This window comes from Schistocerca piceifrons, chromosome 4, assembly GCF_021461385.2.
Source record: "Schistocerca piceifrons isolate TAMUIC-IGC-003096 chromosome 4, iqSchPice1.1, whole genome shotgun sequence".
NCBI lineage: Eukaryota > Metazoa > Arthropoda > Insecta > Orthoptera > Acrididae > Schistocerca > Schistocerca piceifrons.
The window spans coordinates 801,456,925-801,473,449 of NC_060141.1; positions in this window are offsets into that span (position 1 = coordinate 801,456,925).

The window sequence follows — 16,525 nt, forward strand, 5'->3', positions numbered from 1 at the left end:
CAAATAAACTAGTTCTCGTATCTACTGTGTGCGCCTGAAGTGGGAACATATAAGTCTCACACTTTTATGACACTTCATATGCCCCTCACCTAACGCCTGCTACTCTCTGAAGCGCAGTGCGGGATGAAAAGAAATATTGCATGGAGTACATTACATGTTCTAAAGTGACAGGTGCAGATATGAAATGGTTACGACGTCCTTGATACTCATACGTGATCGATCGCAAAACTGAAGATGAGTATGCCTGACCTCATGCTTCCATATAGTCCAACACTGGGCCTCTGTCACATCTGAATGCCCAACAGATATGGATATTGGAGGATTCGACCAGTTGGCTAAATGAAGACACACGCTGAGGAAACTTCAAAATTCAGTCAAGTGTTCATAACGCGGTCTCACAAAAGTACACAGCAACTTCGTCTCGTTCGCAGTGACTACTCGACAACTGACTCTATTCATGCACCTTATATACCATAGCACGCCCTGTAACATCAGTAAATATGAACAAGACAGTTGCACTCTGGTGGCAGTTATACCTGTCACTGAGAATTGCAGCTCTAATCATTTATATATACACCAGTGTTGCGTAATTGTACGAAGCTACTTTAACAATTCAACCATGGCTTCTGGGTGCTTAGCTTCTTTGTGAGACAGTGTAATTAGCTAAATATTCTGATTTTAGTTGACTAACATTATTAAAGTTCATACATGACTCTTCTAAAGCATGCTTATTACTTTTAGCACTCCTCTTGTGGCCATCACCATTTCATTTGTCTAATATACTACTGGCCATTAAAATTGCTACACCACGAAGATGACATGCTACAGACGCGAAATTTAACCGACAGGTAGCAGATGCTGTGATATGCAAATGGTTAGTTTTTCGGAGCATTCACACAATGTTGGCGACGGTGGCCACACCTACAACGTGTTGACATGAGGAAAGTTTCCAACCGACTTCTCATACACAAACAGCAGTTGACCGGTATTGCCTGGTGAAACGTTGTTGTGATGAATCGTGTAAGGAGGAGAAATGCGTACCATAACGTTTCCGACTATGATAAAGGTCGGATTGTAGCCTATCGCGATTGCGGTTTATCGTATCGCGACATTGATGCTCGCGTTGGTCGAGATCCAATGACTGTTAGCAGAATATGGAATCGGTGGGTTCAGGAGAGTAATACGGAACGCCGAGCTGGATCCCAACGGCCTCGTGTCACTAGCAGTCGAGATGACAGGCATCTTATCCACATGGCTGTAGAGGATCGAGAAGCAACGTCTCGATTCCTGAGTCAACATATGGGGACGTCTGCAGGACAACAACCATCTGCACGAACAGTTCGACGATGTTTGCAGCAGCATGGACTATCAGCTCGGAGACCATGGCTGCGGTTACACTTGACGCTGCATCACAAACAGGAGCGCCTGCGATGGCGTACTCAACGACGAACCTGGGTGCACGAAGAGCAAAACGTTATTTTTTCGTATGAATCCAGGTTCTGTTTACAGCATCATGATGGTCGCATTCGTGTTTGGCGACATCGCTGTGTACGCACTTTGGAAGCGTTTGTTCGTCATCGCCATACTGGCGTATCACCAGGCATGATGGTATGGGGTGCCATTGGTTACACGTCTCGGTCACCTCTTTTTCGCACTGACGGCATTTTGAACAGTGGACGTTACATTTAAGACGTTTTATGACCCGTGGCTCTAATCTTCATTCGATCCCTGTGAAACCCTACAGTTCAGTAGGATAATGCACGACTGCATGTTGCAGGTCCTGTACGGGTCTTTCTGGATACAGGAAATGTTCGACTGCTGTCCTGGCCAGCACATTCTTTAGATCTCTCACCAACTGAAAACGTCTGGTCAATGGTGGCCGAGCAACTGGCTCGTCACAATACCCCAGTGACTACTCTTGATGAACTGTGATATCGTGTTGAAGCTGCATGGGCAGCTGTACCTGTACACGTCATCCAAGCTCAGTTTGACTCAATGCCCAAGCGTATCAAGGCCGTTATTACGGCCAGAGGTGGTTGTGGGTACTGATTTCTCAGGATCTATGCACCCAAATTGCGTAAAAATGTAATCACATGTCAGGTCTAGTATAATATATTTGTTCAATGAATACCCGTTTCCCATCCGCATTTCTTCTGGGTGTAGCAATTTTAATGGCCAGTAGTGTGGTATCGTTTAGTGGAGCCTATTGTACGATTCCGGATCCTTAATGCCACGTTTGTTGTCAAATGCTTTTTTATTATATTTTTCATTGCTGATTGGTCTAAATAATTCTCAGGGACCGTGGCAAAAATTTTAACAACGGTTCGCTAACCGCTTACTTTCCTGATACTATTACGAGTGTCATTCCAGTAGCACGTAATTGATTCTTTTTTCGCAGTCTGACGCTAATTCTCCCCATTTCGCATGTTTATTAGCACAAGTGTGACAAAACCGCCCAACCCCTCATGATTCGTGCTGCTGCGTTACTCTGGGGATGGTACTTAGGTGCAAGTACTTGCTTCAACCCAGCATTTCTTGAGTAATGCTCGAGAACTCTTAGAACTCGTGATTGATAAACTGTGATACTAAATGAGATTAAAGACATTTCGGTAGACCCATAGCGAAATAGTCCTTCGATAAACACCTGATGATTCTTCTATTAGTGGCAAACTGCAAGGTGTGTAAGCATAGCAATTTGGACCAGACCAGCATTTTATGATTATGAAGACATTCCTCAACACCAACCCGCCCCCTCCCTAATATACTCCTCTGTGAGGTTAGAAAAAATGTGCTGTCTCAGCGAAATCTCCATTCACCCACTCGTAATTACACAAACTAAATACACTGCTAAGTTCACATCCAAGCAACAAACAGAAAGAAATCTAGAACGCAAAAATTATAGCAGACACATATAAAATGAAAACGTTTTGGGAGGATGAGAACATTACAGCTAACGGGTGGTTCTAATGTGCTCTCTTAAGAGTCGAAGTGTATAGTAGTAACAATAAAGTTTCTGGAAGCTGAGCAGTAGTTTTACGTGCTTTTAAGGGCTGAACTAAGTAATAATAATAATAGTAATACAACATAAAAGAAAGGTAACTTCTACTATTGACTGTGTTCTAGTTCTCTAGAAAGATCATAGTATTAAAAGTGTTGGGCAATAGTACAAACTTAGAACGCGGCAAAAATAAAACGACATTACAAGGCAGTTCTTTTTTGCGAATGTATGCAGCTCATCAGAGGCCTTGCAGGACCTTTTTTCGGCCGCAGCGATGTCGGATAGAGCATAAGAGTGGGGAAGAGGTCGGACCTCAACAACCTCGTTCATGACACTGTCAGTCTTAGTAAGTGATTGCGCGGTAGCTACTATCGAACGCTCTGCGTATACTGCTTTCCTTTGTGTTGCGTGTTGCTCGTTGTTTTCTTTCCTGTTTATGAAATAATTGACGAGACTAATTTGGATCCAACTCAGCTTTCGAGTTAGCCTCCCCAACACCAGAATGGTCGTCGACCCCTATGGCCAGTTTTACTTCCCCAGAAGCACAAATCACTTACGTAGGCTACCAACCTTGCGAGAAGGAGACGAGTGTGTCTTCCCACAACACTCGTCTCCCCTCCAGCAGTCTGTGTTCACGTCCCTGGGACCCAGTAGGTTTGGTTTACAATGACCTGGTCGAGCTGTTGTTGAGGGATGCCTGTGTTTCTAATTATGTAATGCACGTCAGTCTGCCATCCTTCTGTTTCAGGTTTTGGATATAGAAAGTCGTCGGGTTAGTCGGGGTAGAATCGGCAGTGGATTCTTGCTTTCCGTCAGCAATAAAGGTGAATAAAAGCGTGTATATTATGGTGCACGTCAGCAAGTAGTTAGGAACTTATTCTGCTTTCTAAAAGTTCGGGCGAGCACGAAGCTGACAACTACGAGAAGCGTTCAATAGGTAATGCAACACATTTTTTCTCGGACAATTTCTGTTGAACACGTCCGGAATTTAATGTAGGATATCGTGGAATATTTCCGCTTCAGCCACTCTAGTTTCTGATTCGCGGCGCCGCTATACGTAGCGTTTTAAAAAATATCTGTACCACACGTGTGTTCCAAGTAGACGGCTGTCATTTTCATTGGTCACTAAAGCAGAGCATCGCAGATATTCATAGGCGCTTGCAGAATGTCTTCGGAGACTGGAAGTAAACAAAAGCGAGGCGAGTCTTTGGGCAAGAAGTCCGCCATCATCTCAACAAGGTCGTGCAAACCTATCTCTGGCTACCTCCCTTTCCTCTCTCTCGCTGGCCTTGAGTCCGGTTTATTGGAATAATGGCTAAATCGGTTGGGATAACTGGTCTACGCCGTACGAGAATCCTGACCTACTTGTGGATCTATGAAGTTAGTAGCTTCTATGAAAGTATATCCAGACAGTATTTTCAATAATCTGTAAACGAGTAGGAGTGCGAAGTGTCAGACGACTGAGGTTCCGTAACAGTACTTCAATCGTAAGCCGTTGAAATAACATTTCCGTTTTCTGTTAAAACCGTCTGCGAGCAAGAAATCTAAAAAACCACACAGTTGCGGATACAATATTTGTTTAAAATTATATGTTGTAAAAGTAGAAATGGTATAACTGAACTATTTCTGTAATTGATTAAATGCCCCGCCATCTCTTAAAAGTAACTGCGAGAAAGAAATTGAAACCACGCTTTTTCACAGCACAGCACAGAATTTTTCTTTCTCGTAGTCGATTTTCATAGAAAACCTAAACTTTGTTGTATAAAAATGTATGAAAGTTTATTTGAGCATCATGTAAAAGTTTGAAGTAAGTCGCTGAAGAATCTTTCGAGATGTTTGCTAATGCTTTTTCCCTTCTTACTGCGACGTTAGTCTCCGCTCTATCAATGACTGAGGGCTGAACGTCGAACATAGCTCACCTCAGTTGATAAGCGTTACTCCGGCATACGCAGCTTTCGTCGTCGAGTTGACTTTTATTTTTTCTTTTACCTTTCGCGGCGGATGAGTGGCTAAGTGAACAGCAACCTGCCCGCCCCGCTTGCGGCGACGTTCCGAAGTGCGGACAGGGTTGGCTGAGCGAAATGGCTCGTCAGCAGAGCCTCCGAGCCACCGTGGGCGATGAGAGGCTTAACGAACCGAATTACGACTGATCTGGTTAATTAATTTTCCCCGCGCCATTTTCAGAGAGGAGGAAAGGATAGCGCGGAGCAGAGAAGTCGACAGCGAGGCGCAGACGTACGTGTCCAACAGCGCAGCCACCCTAGTCTCTGGCGGCTAGCGATTGCCGGAATACTGGGACAGCCTGATGGACGCGTTGTCTCCCTTCCCAGTCTTTAGTCCGGAAACCATGACACGTTGTCAGTGTGGTACGTTATTCTTACTTCTTCGTTTTGGAGAACGTTGAAACTTGTTAGTTAGCTCGATGCTTTGTGCCATCTTACACTGCCAGCGCTTTTTCATAAGTTAACGGTGTTTGTTTTCCGCTCATAAACCATTTCTTTACACTCTTTTTCTTAGACTTCTGCGTGAATACGTGTTTCGTTACTAGTGATCCGAAGGCTATAAGATTTTCTTCTGTAATGTTCACGTCTTGTAAATCTTCCTTAGATTTCCCTGACCAGTTATTTTGGATTAATAATATTAAGTAGTTTTTCAGCGAGCTTATTGTTATACGTTCCGTGAAGATGGCCACAGTATATCAAGATCTACTGCGCATAGTGAGAATGGTGCAAATTCATATGGCTGGGTCAATTGCAATAGTGCGTTTCTGAATGGTTACATCAGAAGGTTCGAGAACGAGACAGGTCTAGATTAAGAAAGGTCTCAGACAAGAGAATGCTGCGTTTTGTTAAGTGTCATCTTAGAGAAAGTAATAAGGAATCTAGGCAACACGAGTGGGCTGGAGCCGAAATCGATGATAATTTCAACTGTCTCCCATATTCCGATGATACAGTACTACTAAGTGAACCAAACGAAGAGCTGAAAGAAATGTATCATAAAATAGATAACTAAGCACAGACGGTAGGCCTAAAGGTAAACCAATACGAAACGGAGTTCTAAATCTATATCTACATATATGTTCCGCAAGCGTATGCGAGGCGCGTGGCCGAGGGTACCATGTATCACTACTAGTCATACCCTCGCCTGTTCGAATCGCAAATAGAGGAAGGAAAAACAACTTTCTGTATGCCTCCGTATGAACTGTAATTTCTCGTATCTTACTTTTGCAGTCCTTACACGCAATGCATATCGGCTGCAGCAAAGTGGTTCGGCAGATAGTTTATGATGCCGGTTCTCTAAATTTACTCAACAGTATTCCTCGAAAGAACGTCGCCTTCCTCCCAGGGATTCCCATTTGAATTCCCAAAGCATCTCCGTAAGTGTTAATGCGATTCGGAAGAAGATTAGGAAGAAAGGAACAGCAAGAAGAAAGGAACAGCAGGAAGCATTTCTTGAGATAGGTGGCATGAGGTTCCAGAGAGTTCACTAGTGCACATACTTGACAACAACGTACGAATGGATGTAAAATAAAGTATTGCAATGGGGATGAAATGGATATATGCTCTCTGGAGGATCCTCGCCTCAAAATCAGTATCAGCGATTACTAAGATGAGAAGCTATAACACATTTATATTTCCAGTTATCATGTACGGTTCATAAACGTAGAGCATACCTAAACGAGAAAAGTAAAAACTATTACAATCGGGAGAAGAGTAGTGAAGAAGATATGGCGACCGATCATAGATAAAGGAAAATAGAGGAGAGGGGAAAGAACTACAAAATATGTCTCTTTTTGCAAGAACCAACAATCCTACAGAAACTGAAGAACAAAAGAAACCAGCGCCCGTAGGGCAAAAGAGAGGCATGTGAACAAAGTGGTTACGGGAAAACCAAACTCCAGAAGGTCCATAGGACGACCAAGGGCAGCGCTTGGTGGACGACCAGGGGAAGAACCTGGAAGTCGTGAGGACTGAACACACCTGGAGGAACCGAGCACAAAACACATAGGCGCGGAGGCAGGGACTGTGATCGCTGGATATGTTTGTATGTATGTATTTAGCGCTCGGTGTTGGTGAATCTACATATTTACTGATGGAAGGTTCTTGTTTGGTACTGTATATTTTCTTAAGAATTTTTGTCTCCTGTCTAGCAGTACCGTATGTTTCTAGAGGGCTGAAACACACGTAATTAACGGAAAACCCCCAAGTCATTCGCGTTCTCAAGAAGTATCACGGAACAGACCCGCAAAACTATAGGTCTATGAATCTGACGACGTCTGTTACAGAATCTGGAACATATTTAATGTTTTAAGATATTTCTTGAGACGAAAAATATCTTCTGTTGGATCCAACATGGGTTCCGAAAACAACGATCCTGTGAACCCAGCTTGCAGGACGAGACCCAGAAAGCAGTAGACTGGTGCCTAGGTGGATGCTGTGTTCTTCACTTCCGGAATGCATTCGACACCGTTCTGTGTGCCACTTAACGAAAGAAATACGAGCGTATGGAATATCAGGCCACCTGTGTGAATGGACTGGAGAGTTTCTAGTAAACAGAATGCAGCATGAAACTTCCTGGCAGACTAAAACTGTGTGCCGGAGCGAGACTCGAACTCGGGACGTTTGCCTTTCGCGGGCAAGTGCTCTACCAACTGAGCTACCCAAGCACGACTCACGCCCCGTCCTCACAGCTTTACTTCTGCCAGTACCTCGTCTCCTACCTTCCAGACTTTACAGAAGCTCCCCTGCGAACCTAGTAGAGCTAGAACTCCTTAAAGAAAGGATACTGCGGAGACATGGCTTAGCCACAGCCTGGGGGACGTTTCCAGAATGAAATTTTCACTCTGCAGCGGAGTGTGCGCAGATATGAAACTTCCTGGCAGATTAAAACTGCTGTGAGGACGGGGCGTGAGTCGTGATTGGGTAGCGCAGTTGGTAGAGCACTTGCCCGCGAAAGGCAAAGGTGCCGAGTTCGGCACACAGTTTTAATCTGCCAGGAAGTTTCATATCAGCGCACACTCCGCTGCAGAGTGAAAATCTCATTCTAGAACACAGCATGTTATTCAGGACGAAGGAAAGTCTTCAGACGTAAGGGTAACTTTGGGCGTGCCCCAAGAGATTTGTATAGGACCCTTACTAGTCACGATATGTAAATAACCTACAAGATAACGTCAGAGGTTCAAATATAGGAAGTAATGCCAACACATAGACAGAAAGACCGTTCAATATGCGGTTATAAAATTTCAAGTCAATCGTGGGAAGCAGTTACTTCCATAAAATACGAAGGGTTGTGCGTACGGAGCGATTTGAAGTGGAATGACCACCTAAAATTAGCAGCGAGTAAGGCAGATGCCAGACAGAGTCATTGGAGAAACCCAAAGAAAAGTAGCTCATCAATAAAGAAAGCTTATAAAACTCTGGTTCGACCAGTCCCTGGCGTCAGTACGGGATCTTCACAAGATAGGAGTAATGGTTCAAATGGCTCTGAGTACCATGGGACTTAACATCTGAGGTCATCAGTCCCATAGAACTTAGAACTACTTAAACCTAACCAATCTAAGGACATCACACATATCCATTGCCGAGGCAGGATTCGATCCGGCGACCGTAGCGGTTGCGCGGTTCCATTCTGAAGCGCCTACAACCGCTCGGCCACACCGGCAGGCAGATAGGAGTGATACAGCAAATAGAGAAGGTTCAAAGTGCTACGATTCCTTACAGGTTCATTCAATGAGCTCTACCGGGATACTCAGCAAACTCCAGCGGCAGACGCTGCAAGAGAGCCATTCTATATCACGGTTTGATCTACTGTAAGATTTCCGAGAAAAGTCGGTCGGTTCACTGCTTCTTCCAACATATATCTCGCGATTTGATTATTAAGATAATGATTAAGTTCAATGATTGACTGTTCCTTCGGTTCTTGGTAGAATATATTAAACATTGGAAGTGAAAGCACATTCGACACTGGTGTAATACTTCGAGCCCACACTAAAGCTCACGAGCAATCGTTCTTCCGGCGAACCATACGCGACTGCAACCATATAAGGATTAAGTGACATTGGTACACCGAGTACCGCCCGCCACACACATTAAGGTACCTTGACGAACATGGACGTAACTGTATATATAGAATTCAGGATGTTTCCGATGCGGATGTTGAAAGGGAACAGGAATGAATTAGTTTGAAGAAGGGATAAAGAGACAAGGTGAAATGACAAAGGAATGCTACAGGAACACTAAGGAGCAAATGGGAGGGAACTGAAATTGTCATGTGGTTCCCACCTGGCCGAAGGGGAAGGGAAAGAATTCCCTTGACGTAGAATAAACGTTGATTCCTTCGAAAATTTTAGTCGATTTATCGATCTCCTTGTGTAGTCATGGCGGCAGTGGAAGCGAGGAAGAAGCGGAGATATTTGCGAGCAGTGTTCTCTGCGGCAGGTAATTTTGCGACTGCTGCTCGTATCTCGAGTCTGCGTGGCGCGGGACGCAGTGGAGATTAAAGCGACGTGTTTGCCTTTATTGTCATATTTGTTTCTCTAATAGAACATTATTACACGTGCGTGGCAGCCCCCTGCCCGAAACCACCGACCCCCCGCAGCCACTCTCTGGGCACAAAGAGGACGCAATAATGGCGGAACACAGAGGAATTTCATCAAAAACAAATCACCGTTTGATCAGGAGGGCTGCGGCCACCAAAGAGTGTGCAGTCGCGGCGTTCGCTCGCCGTGTGTCGCTGGCAGCAGCACCCACTGGCGCCGTTCCTTTCGCTCGCCTTTCTCTCGTTTGATGACTCAGTGTCGGCATCGGCCGGTCTTGAACTGAGGAGCCTACGTTTCGTGTTTCTTTTCACAATCCATTAACAAAGTATTGCTATTTAACCGCTATTCCCACACTGAAGTATACGTGATGGTTGAGAAAGAATAACAAATACTGACGAAAGAAAACATCGCAACACCAAGAAGGAGTTGTGCGGCATGAACGAAAGTTGAATTTACAATGAAATTCAGACCATTAGCTCCTACAGGCGTAGATAGATATTAACAGGGACAGATGAAAATTAATGCCCCGACCGGGACTCGAAGCCGGACTCTCATGCTTACATGGTAGACGCTATATCCGACATTTATTTCGTAGCCATCTCTTTTTTTTTACTGTCGCATTACGATTATTCGTTTATTTTGTGTTTTTTAAAATTTTCTTTTCTTTTTAAGGAAGGTAGGAGGAACAGAAACCTCTGTTATTCACAAAACCATAGTATGTCCTTATACATTATAAGGGTCCTGGAAGGAACCTCGCTGCCGTCCTACCATGCAGCATGAAATAACAACAAAGTCATAGTGTGGCTATCTCTGGCACACTTAAAAAAGTATTTATAGACATTAAAACATCCCACTGCTAAGTGTACACGTAATTTTCCTTTAATTTATGTCTATGATCACAAACTATTTGTTAACAGATTACCGGTTTCGGTCTCTAATGACCATCATCAGATCTGTTGTATAAAAACAAAGTACTAATGTACTGCAGCCATAGTAGTATCGTCAAATGTTAAATGCAAAATCGGCACCAGCATCGTCAAATATTGCATTTAACATTTGACGATGCCATTATGGCTGCAGTACATTAGAACTTTTTATAAAACTTTTTATAAAACAGATCTGATGGTAACCGAAACCGGTAATCGGGTAACAAAAAGTTTGTGACCATAGATGTAAATTAAAGGAAACTTATTGTGTATACGGGTCACTGTTTTATTCGCGACAGAGTCGCAGCTTGTGAAACTGTACAGGTATAAGTTCTTCCTGGGCCACATACTCGTGTAATATCCCTAGCTCATCGCTTTACTTGGTCGGTTTCACAACGACAGTACCGCCGCTCATTTTTGCGCATCCGGCACACCCCAAGTATATGGCGGGTCTGCAAAAACCGTTCCTAGGAAATAGTCATACCAGTCCTTGTACTTTCGTAGCCGCAACAGTTTTGTGGGTCCATCTTGCAAGTATTGCCAGTAACCCAGTACTCGCTGTACGTTCAGGCGTGTGTCTGTGCATGTAATGGAGCGTCATACCTGTGATGTATGTCACTGCGATCGTCTTATGACGTGGAAAATACATTTCCTCTGGAAAAATTACTAAGTCGGAAGATATTGCTGTATATATAGTGCGCCGCATGATTTCTATTACCTTCTTTGCTAGAGTCCAGAAAGCCAACGCCCCGCAGCAGCCCAGCCGGTGGCCGTCCGTGTCCAGCATGCCGCATTGCTGACACATGGCCAAATCCTCCAAATGTATTGCGTTCTTTTTGTCATTCGTTGGGTATTTCCGGTTGACTACAATTTAGCATGTTGACCTGACTGTTGTAAAATAAATGTGTGTGGAATCTTATGGGACTCAACTGCTAAGGTCATCACTCCGTAAGCTCGCACTACTTAACCTAAATTATCCTAAGGACAAACACACACACACACACACACACCCATGCCCGAGGGAGGACTCGAACCTCCGCCGGGACCAGCCGCACAGTCCATGACTGCAGCGCCTCAGACCGCTCGGCTAATCCCGTGCGGCTGACTGTTGTATGCAAGTGGGTGTGCGTCACCCCACGTGCCAATTAACGGCTGGATGCTTCCGTTCCACCCTGTTCCGGGCGATCTGTCGAAGAAGCAGATGGTACACGTCCTTATATGTCGTCTCGAACGTAACTGTGTTCAACGATGAACGTCCGCACATACGCTAAGTGGCCGACACTGACCGGCGGTAAGACGCAATGTTGGTACTGGTTCTTCGATGGTCGTCTCCGTAAGCGAGTGATTCCTGTTGCGCCACCGTTTGAGCATAGTATTAATATACATGGCACGAACCATCTCGTGCACGTTCACTAAACCAACGCCCCCTTTTCGCACTGTGAAAGATACCATATTCATATAGATAAGGCTTACCGGCCAATGATCTTCTCCAGTGCGGATGCAGTCATACTGCTCAAACTCTTACGGCAATCGGCAGATTGACTACCGCGAGTAATGAGTATAGTGGTGCATGGGAGCTTAATTAAATATGATTGAAAATACTTTTTGTTTTTCGTAGCTGTCTGTCCGATTACGCTATTCTCGTAATCGGTTGGCCCTGACTAGTATTGTTACGCTATCTGACTGCAAAGAACAACAACAAGAATGAAATGAAATTTTTCGTTGACGCAATTAATTAAGTCCCCAGCAACTATGAAACCTACGAAATCAACAAGCACAAGTGTAGCTGTTCTGTATGTGGTAGTATGACTCAACGTACACATCTGGCACGGTTCATCTCCAACAAGACAAGAATTTTTAAATACCAATTATACTGACGTGATAAAAGAAAATTAGAAAAACTATAATTACGCAAGAAAACCAGAATTCACTCTAATACAAGAACACAAGCCAGATGCTTTGTTGACTGAACCTGTAATGATGCATTATTTGAGACACACAAATAATAAAAGAACATTGTGGTTTTTACCTTCATATATATTGACGAAATGCACTCTGATCATTACAATAACATCTGCTATCTCTCCCATCAAATAACTGGATAAAACATGAAACAAACACTCCTTACTACAACATCTCGACAAGCCTTGCCCACTAGCACATCTCAACACGAATTGTCTTCTACGAGCTCTGCCCACACACTGACTTCTACGAGTTCTTAACAGGCACTGTGGAGGCGGCCTAATACTACTCTTTGGCGCAATCTCTGGCTCAGTGGCTCAGTGTAGCCACCTTTCATATGCCCCTCCTCCACAGGCCAGAATTTGATGGTATTTTTGCCAGCATTGGTGGTGAAAATACCACCAAATTCGTCCACAAAAATACAGACAAAAATAAAAGATAATATTAATGCCTAAATATCACATAATTAGTTAAAATTTTGGCTTTGCACTGACCTTTCAATAACCTAACATATGAAATACAGTAAGCAATACAAATTTTTTCATACATGTGGCTTTACATAATAGTTTACACAATACACAAAAAATCAGTTTATACAAATGTTCACATAAAATGCTTTCAATGATTAGTTTATACAAAAAAAAGACACCAACAGGTGACATCTTTTCAGTAGAAGCAGTCCATCAGTGGCACCCAGTAAAGTTTAGCAGGTACACCCAGCAACAAGTCACATTAGTTCAGTAGAAGCAATCCATCAGAGGCACCCAGCTATGTTGAGTAGGTGCAGACAGCAACAAGTGACTTCATTTTAGTACAAACAGTTCATCAGTTGCACCTAGCAATGTTGAGAGCAGGTGCAGACACCAACAAGTGACATCATTTCAGCAGAAGCAGTTCCATCTGTGGCACCCAGTAAAGTTGCAGAGGTACACACAGCAACAAGTCACATTAGTTCAGTAGAAGCAGTTCATCAGTGGCACCCAGCAATGTTGAGTAGGTGCAGACACCTCAAGTGACTTCATTTCCATACAAGTAGTCCATCAGTTGAACCTAGCAATGATGAGCAGGTCCAGAGAGCAGTCCATGATATTCACTATCACTAATCACACAGTTCATCAGCAGAAATTAAACATGTCCTAGTGACACCAAAGAAAAAGTACAAGTAACAGTCCATAATATTCACTATCACTGATCACACAGTTCATCAGCAGAAATTAATCATTCCTAAGTCTCACACATTATATTGAAAAAGTGCAGGTAACAGTTCACAATATTTACCATCACTAATCAGACAGTTCAGGCATGAACAATAGTTTGAATACACATACAAATGCTTTTACAATGCTCTTACACTAAACATACAAATTCTAATAAACACACAAATGATGTCAGATAATTGTCATATTAACTATTACAAATACTTAAATATCAGTAAACCTATAATATTCATGGGTGTCAGTGCAAGCCACTACAAACAAATAAAATAATATTTACGAGATAGGTGGGTAGGATTAGGAAAGGAAAACACACAAAACACACTCATTCATCTTTCGTCCACATTAAGTACTACTGTGTAATAGAATGGTGTTAACTGTGTAAATGTAATTCTGTCAAAATCTGATGTTCATCATGTGTGTCAAGTAGTAGTGGCAGCAATGTGCAACAGTCAATAATAGTCAGGTCAACGTTATAGTCATCATGTCAAGACCAATGTTTGCCAAGCCAGATCAAATGACTGTTGTTGAACAACTGTCGGTGAGCCAACATATACAAATACTTCCTCTCTTCAAAAAAAGGTATATACTGCTTAGTGATTTAACAAAGTGTGTGTATAGACTATCTTCCTTCTACTTTAGTGTTCTAGTCTGCTATCTTCATCCTCCTTGTTCCATAAGACCAACAAAAAAAATATGCTCCTCACTTACTTTACCTCTTATCCACCAACACTCCAATAATCATCAACTTCACACAATCTCAATAATACCTCTTCAATACGTCGATACATATAAACCTTATTGCCAATATATGCTCCTCACTTACTTTACCTCTTATCCACCAAAACTCCAATAATCATCAACTTCACACAATCTCAATAACACCTCTTCAATGCGTCTATACATATAAACCTTATTACCAATATCATTTCACTTCCATAACAACTCTTTCCCCTAGTCAGTCTCCTCGAACAAGTACAGATAAAATCCTAATGCAAACCTCATCATCCCATACAATCCGAAGACACATTGTCAACACACAACCTCTGTGTAATCCATCTGAGCCAAATCTTCTACCCATTATGAATTATAAACAAAAGAAATGCATACATGACCTCTAACAGACTTAGTTCGAATAACTCTCAGTAATTAAGTACGATTACGGAGTGTGAATGATCATAATATTTCACAGTGTGTACACCACTTCAAGAATTATGGCAGACAGAAGCAAACATGTGGAGTATTTCTTGTGTCAATTGTCACTTACTATTTCAATTGCTCGCGAAAAATGCAGTGTAATAATTGTTAATGGTCTAAACCTAGTGTTGGTATGTCATGTCGTTAGCTTCCTTCCTATTAGCATAAATTTATACAGCTTCCATAAAACCTCCAGCTCATGTGACTTCTATGAAGTTTCTTGTACTAATGTCGTTTATGTCGAATTATAGCAGTTCATTTTCTTATCTTAAAATATAAGGCACTGAGCGTAAGCAAAACAAGCAATAGCGAGTAAATATACCAGTAGAGAACAGAATGTCAACAAGTGTATGCAGCACAATTCTTACAACGAGGCTCTGCCAAGCGAACAATCTATAATTAATACCATAGTGTGACCTAAACTCTATGTTTGTACACCTTATATCAGCATTTCTATATACCAAATTAAAGAGCAGTTATGACAACAAAACAGAAATGTGTAAATATGCAATCCATACGCATAGCAGTAAACATATATCTTACGTAATAAACAGGTCATTAGCATCATATCAGCATAAGCAAATAAATGTTCATATGTCATCCTAATAAGTAAACATGAAGGCGCAAGCAGATAAATCACCAAGTATAACTTACATACATAATCACAGTCAGCACAATTAATCAGGTTACAATTATAATTTAAATAAATAAGCACAGCAGGCACATAATAAAAAAATATGACATCAGTGAAAAAGCAGTGCAGCCAAGCGATGCATAATATACACACGTTACAACCCAGTTCATTAATAATCATTGTCAAAATCAGTTAACGTACGCAAGCACGTCGCTTCACAAGTAAATTCATAGAACATGAAATTAGCACAAAGTATGAATCACGTAATCGCGAGCAGCAAATTACGTCTAAAGTACGTACCTAAGTGGAAATATGTTACCTGAAAAATGAACTCAATTAATAGTTACCCTTTTTAGTTTATTAGTTTCTTCTTCGAAATTACATTCTTCCTGAAAATTTCTCGATAGCAAGTCGTCTTAACGTCGGACACGCACAGAATTTACCTGAAGTTCTTAAATATTTTATACAACCGTATCCTGAAAAATACTGAACGTTAATAACATAATTCATCAACTCACTATAGCTTTATACTGAATTTTATCGGAGAAATTAAACTGTGTATTTGTTTACGGCTGTCAGTGCATTCACACAGAGCGCTCGATCAGCTGTAGGCGCGTGACATAGGAAGCAATTGTTCGCGGTCAACGACTGCCTTGTGCGGCGCGCAGACTTGACTGTTGCTTTGAGTATGTCCCGCCGCCAAAACACAGCGCGGTATCCTTGTACTCTCCGCATGTTTACATGTAGCTGTTAGTTTCTCACAAGTATGTCATTCTACAAAAATTTTTCAAAAGTATATCGTTCCACAAAAATTTGGAAACTACGAACCTCACGTTTTGTGGTAGGAACAGCATAATTACGAACAGCGTTTAATTTTTCGGGATCAGGAAGAATACCTTCTGTAGAAATAATGTGACCGAGAAATTTCACCTGCGAACGACCAAATTCAGATTTTTCTAAGTTCACTGTAATGCTAACTCTTGCAAAAATACGTAATAATGAACCAAAATTTTGTTGTGCTCACTCCAAGAATGTTTAGCAATAAGAATATCGTCA